This window comes from Octopus bimaculoides, chromosome 14, assembly GCF_046866305.1.
Source record: "Octopus bimaculoides isolate indiv1 chromosome 14, ASM4686630v1, whole genome shotgun sequence".
Taxonomy (NCBI): Eukaryota; Metazoa; Mollusca; class Cephalopoda; order Octopoda; family Octopodidae; genus Octopus; species Octopus bimaculoides.
In genome coordinates, this window is record NC_142941.1 from 33,141,189 (window position 1) to 33,147,930 (window position 6,742).

General features: G+C 37.7%; 1 non-coding gene across 1 annotated transcript; it reads left to right on the forward strand.

Annotated features, from left to right (window-relative positions):
• The first annotated feature begins 3,836 nt into the window (after positions 1 to 3,836).
• LOC128249464 (U6 spliceosomal RNA) lies at positions 3,837 to 3,945 on the forward strand. Its single transcript, XR_008265583.2, has one exon. It is a non-coding gene; the product is annotated as a U6 spliceosomal RNA (small nuclear RNA).
• Positions 3,946 to 6,742: the final 2,797 nt, after the last annotated feature.

Genomic DNA, 6,742 nt, shown 5'->3' on the forward strand with positions numbered 1-6,742 from the left:
AGCTGACCTCTATGACGGTACATACATTTTCTTGGCTGTCTCAAGCAACAATATCAGCTCTGTTACGCTTACAATTGACAAATGTAATGGGGATGTTCTATCAGAATTCCTTGTGCAGGTATTTGTATAGGTATTCAATAACAGGGAGATTCTTTATATCTATTCCAGGACAGTCTTTTTTCCGAATGGCATTGTATATTGTTTTTGCAACAACGTCAAGTCGCATATGGAGGTAGTGCCTTGATGACATTTTTGGGTAGCTATTAATCACATGTGTGATGTTTTCCACAGAACTATGACATATTCTTCACTTACGGTTGTATCTTGGAACTCCAAGGGTTTCTATGTCTCTTTGTTGATTCGATATTTAGTTGCAATCCTTTAATTGGATTGCAATTGCACAGTCTTCGAGGTGTGATGTGATGTAGCGGTCACGAATCCAAGAGAAGCTTTGCTTCATGCCAATGTTACTATCTTCTTCAAGTCTACATACCCACGCATGGTCTTTTTTTTTTGTATACTGAGCATCTCACTTCTAGGTTTTCTTTGAGGTACGCTAGTCCAATCGATTTTGGGGTTGTATGGAAGGTTATCAGGAAGAGAATGCTTCCCGAGGAGCTCACTTCCAATATGTATGTATGTATGTATGTCTTTTAAAGCAGAAGCAGTATTTATGCTTTGACGAAGACTTGACTGTTATTTGGTTAGCAAGGTGTGGCCCGCACTTGCGCACACGCACACACACACACACACACACACACACACACACACACACACACACACACACACACACACAATACACACACATGTATATATACACAATAAATACTACCTTGTGCTCATGTTACAAATCATGATAAGATCGAATCTCTCTCTCTCTCTCTCTCTCTCTCTTGAACCCCAAAGCTCAAATCGAATCTCTCCACAAGCAGACGGTTATTGATCAGGTTCACCACCTTCACTTCCTGTACTTGACGAACTCTTTACTCCACGTATATCAGATCACCAGAGAGAGAGAGAGAGAGAGAGAGAGAGATAGATAGAGATAGAGATAGAGAGAGAGAAAGAGAGAGAGAGAGAGAGAGAGAGAGAGAGAGAGAGAGAGAGAGAGAGAGAGAGAGAGAGAGAGAGAGAGGGAGGGAGGGAGAGAAAGCTTATTTCGATCACACGACCTACTAGAAATAAGTGTTTCTAATTTAGGTGTAAGGCTAGCCATTTAAGGGTCAATTATTTTATCCCTGTGCTCAACTAGTACTTATATTATGGGCCTCGAAAGAAGGAAAAGCAAAGTGGATCTCGGCGGAAGCTGCATTCCTGCTAGAAATAATAGCTACATCTACATCAAAGCTTTATTACAGCGCCTGTCTTTAAAAAGAAAGAACGTATTTACAACAATTGTCCAGCTTTCCTCCAGTAGCTGAGGGGCTTAAGCAACGCTGAAAGTTAGTCTTAGGGCATCAAAGGAAGGTCGGTGGGCACAACGGAAATGATAAATGGTTTACGGCACCAAAGAAATCACTTTAAACTTGCTAAAATAATATTCGGGATACCTTGTCTCTACTAGGTATAGAAACAGATGTGTTACGTAAGATTTACGTCTAGGATCCGATCAAAGACTTTGTAATTATAAAAAGTAGGAGAAAGCTTCTCAAATGTAAATAAAGTAGAAATATACAAAAATAAACATTATTTTCCAACTTACTGTTAGTTTTATTTCATATTGAAAAATAAATTATTTTATGATTTTTTTTGTTTATATTTTGGATTACATATATATGGGGGCACCAATATTTTTTAAGTGCTTGGGGCCTCTTTGGGTTGTAATCCGGCCCTGGACTTAAAATAATACAAAAATAGTAGAAAAATTTTATGGCTTTGGTAATTTGCTTACTTTAAACAAAAATGAGCTAAGATAAATAATTCAGAGAAGTTGGTGCAATGTATATGAATAACAGACAAAAACAGGTATATCAAAAACCATGCGACATGAATTCTTGATTTATTAAAATTATCTTCGTTCTAGAAGAGGTATTGTAATTACCAAATGATAATTAAGACCAACTCTATTCGAGAAGAAGAGATAATTTCAAGATACAAGAATTCTCCAAAGTTGGCATTCCATAAAGGAAAAGGACAGGTTTATCGTCTGGAGATAAGAAGACAATCATGCATGCGCGTTTCTGTCTCAATAGTCCTCATCAGAACGACAATTGTCCAACCTTATTTCCGATAGCCAAAATAATTATGCAAAAAGAAATAGAACTCTTTTATAGCCAAGGTAATATGCATAATTTAAACAGATTGAACTAAGATAAATAATTCGGACCGGTTGGTGGGATTTATTTGAATAGTATTGACAAATACAAGCATATTAAATTCCAAATATATGAAGTCTTGGTTTATTAAAATTATCTCCGCGCTAGAAGATGTATCATTATTATAAAATGGCAATTAAAGACCAGATCCATTCGAGAAGAAGAGATAATTTCAAGATTCAAGAATTCTTCAAACTTGAACATGCTTTTAAGGAAAAGGACAAGCTTTTTGTCTGGAGATAAGAGGTCAGTCGTCGACACGTGTTTATGGTTCCTTGCATACGTATGTGAAATTCACGAAACATTTGTAAAGACCAGCTTCTAAATAAGGCAGTCTGCTAACCGGTTATATTTAGTCAACTTAAGAAGATACATCTAATAGAACGACTGATCGACTTTTATCTTGTTGACGAAGAAGAAAGAAAAATAAACACGAGGAAGAAGGTAAGAGGTTTGTGATTCATATTCATTGTAACGGTCGAAAAATTGATTAGATGTGAGACCGCAGGCAAGCAGAGTGGGTTTTCACACCTCATAACTTTTGTGTCTCTGTAACAAAAGAAGGAGTTGTTTCCTGTATGACTCCAACAACCGGAAGTTGCTTATAATCGATGAACTTCAAACTCGATTCAATAACCAATCGGCAAACATTGATTTGTTCTGATGAGATGAATTGAAGCAATGTTTGCTTATCTAAGTATTTATATATGCATATATATATATATATATATATATATATATATATATATATATATATATATATATATATGTATGTGTATATATATATATATATATATATATATATATATATATATATATGTATGCATATATACGTGTGTATGTATGTGTGTACACACACACACACACACACACACACACATGATTATATATATATATTATGCATGTATACACGCACATAAGCATACACACACATGCACACAAACATGCACACACATGCACACACACCTATATTTGTCATTGCTACGATGATGATGACGATGATGAGGATGATGACGATGATGATGATGATGGTGATGGTGACAATCATGATCAGCATCATTATAATCATCATCATCATCATCATCATCATCATCATTATTATTATTATTATTATTATTATTATTATTATTATTATTATTATTATTACTATTACTGCTACCATTGCTTCTATTGTTGCCGTTTATGTTGATGTTGTTGCTTATCACCTTTACTCGCTCAAATATTTTCGTCTCAAATTGTTGGTCGCAGATATATAATGTTTAATATTTCTTTACATAGACCTGACGGGCTATGTTCAAATGACATACAATATTTAACTACGGCTCTACGTTTTGAGTTCAAATTCCATCGGAGAGGAGCTGATATTTCCTCACTCCGAGACTTGATAAAATAGAATACCAGCCATATACTGGGATTGATTCAATCTAATATACTCTTCTATAAAATATGTAGTCTTGTATATGCATTTCAAATCTATATTATATTGAAAACCGGTCTGTATAGTATATATAATGTGCATAAATTCTAACTTCAGCTGTACATATAGAAAAAATTGGAACAATACGGAGAAGATTAGTATGGCCCCCTGCATAAGGATGACACGCAAATTCGTGAAGCGCTCCGTATATCTAGGTGCAGGTGTCGATGAGTGGTAGGCAGCTTGCTTCTCAATCACAAGATTCCGAGTTCAGTTCCACTGCGTGACACCTTGGACAAGTGTCTTCAATTATAGTCTCGGGTCAACCAAAGCCTTGTGAGTAGATTTAGTAGACAGAAACTGAAGGAAACCGTCATATATATATATATATATATATATATATATATATATATATATATATATAATACAAATAATATGTGAGTATATGCATATATACGTACATGTATGTACATACCTACATCTACATGTATATATAGATGCATATCTGGGTACAGGACGTCACAAAAAAACGTGGACAAAATGAAAAGCAGAACATAAACAGACCACAGAAAACACACAGGCCACATGGACAACATTTCCTTCATCAGCTGCCACCATTCTAAAACTAAGCGTTTCGAAGAGTTAGGGCAGGACGCATTGTTTAGAATGGCTCTTCCCACGGAAACAAATTGAATTTTAACGCGGAGGAATATAGTGGCGAACAGAAGATAAGACAGGAAAACGAAACAGTGAAAATAAACAAAAAGGGCTAGTAGGGCCAGACATGAAAAACATATATATGTATACTGAACGCTGTGATGTGACGAACTCAAAGGAAGAGAGAAGAAGTTTGTGCTAGCTTGGCAGTGGCCAAGATAAGAAAGCAAGCAGGAGCCGGACACATGTGACCAGAGAGGGGTAAGGAGAAAGAGTGGTACAGAGAGAAAAAAAGGAGGAAGTACAATATAGGTGAGGAACGAGAGAGAGAGAGAGAGAGAGAGAGAGAGAGAGAGAGGAAGAGAGAAATATATAGCAGTGAAGGGGAGAGGCGAATAACAACAGAAGGAAGAACGAGAGGGGGAGAAAGATACGAAGATAGATAGAGTCGCGTCAGAAATATAAAGTTAAAACTTACTTGCAAAGATGACGCGTGCTGTTGTGTTAACGTCCCCGTAACATTAGCGGTTCGGCAAAAGAGACCGATAGAATAAGTACTAGGCTTACAAAGAATAAGTCCTGGGGTCGATTTGCTGGACTAAAGGTGGTGCTCCAGCATGGCCACAATCAAATGACTGAAACAAATAAAAGAGTAAAAGAGTAAAGAGTAATCTAGTCGAGTTAATTCTGTTTCTATTTCTGAAAGTGTACTGATGTGCGGTTAGTCTACGATTCATTTCACTTTGGGTAGCTCCAATGTAACTCCTTTTACTAAACTGTGTTGTGACTGTACATTGGTAAATTACATCCTTCGAGGGCACAATTCTCCCTATTCCTACAGTCACATAGATTCTGCTGTGGAGTGGGGGATAGCTTTCTAGTGGACTAGAGCTAGATCTATTGAGATTGATAGGGCTATTATGATTCTGAGTGTTCCCTTTACTAAGATTGGGGTAGGGTTTATTATTTTTATTCTTACTATTACCGCTGTCGTTGTTATTGTTGCTTCTATTTAAATAGAAAGTGTCTAGTTTTTTATTATTCAAGGAGGATAGGATGCTCGCTAAGTTATGCGTAATACTATAACCTTTTCTTATTATGCTACTATTTATAAGTTTCGAATACCTATTATCCTTATCAAAGTGCTTATTTATAATGTCAAATATTTGCTTAGCTAAACCGTTCTTTATTTTCATCGCAAATGGGAGTATGATCCAGATCATGTCTCCCGATTTACCAGTAGTCTTATCAAGCGACACATGTTTACAGTTGTTAAGGTATTGCATACGGTGTATATGTATATTATCATTAGTTCTATTATCAAGGCTCTGCGCATTTATACCACCATTAGTGGTGCTATGACCAGGTTTACGCCGGTAGTATTTTGAGTTGCTACTACGGTTTTTATTACTGTTGTCTTCATGGTTAGTGGGTTTATTAGTATCATTCATCCTTCGTCTAGTTCCCCAGGGGAATAGGAATCGGTAAACAAAATGTCTGTCCATCACAATTTCCTATGTAGAACTAACTTAAGATCAAGTGATACTCTAAGAGTGGAGGCGCGTAGCTTAGTGGTTAGGGTGTTGCGCTCATCAATGTAAGATGGTGGTTTCAATTCCAGGACCGGTCGATGCGTTGTGTTCTTGTGTAAAACACTTCATTTCACGTTGCTCATATCCATTCGGTTGGAAAAAACGTGAGTAATCCTGTGACGGACCCGCGTCCCGTTCTGAAGGCGGCGGCTCGGCAAGAACATTTTACCCTTTGTTTTGATCGTCAGCGCGCCGGACCAAATGCTAAGCTGCATTTCTTCACGCTTTTTTATGTCCTGAGTTAAAATTTTGCCTGGCAGTGCTACCGAGGGCATTGGTGAATTGTGGGGTCATGTCAAACAACTGCTGTCGCGTGTGGGACGGATCCGTCTGTCGGCCGAATCTGTAGTGATGATCGCACCGCTGTCCTCCTTCAATGGAGCAGGCAAAGCAGTTTTCCTTTGCCTGGTGGCTGTGGCGAAAGATGTTTTTTGGTGGACAAGGCTGAAAGGCACGAGGACAGATACATTCTTCTTTGGTAGAACTCTCATTGACTTCTTGAAGTTTTACTTGTAAACGAAATTGAGAATGGAGAGGGAAGTGCTGTCCTCGAGTGAGTTTACTGAAAGGTGGGTGAAAGTTGAGAAAATGGCAAGAGTGGATGGTACGTCTCTAAGTGTAGACCTGTGAGTCAGAGAGAAGGAATTGGAGAGGGCACTTGCTCCTGGGGTTTCAAGGAAATCTCGTGCAGTGGGGTTCCTCGATTATCCCTTAGAGGGCTTCCTGTATCAGAAGGATTACATCTCTATCACCCTACCCGC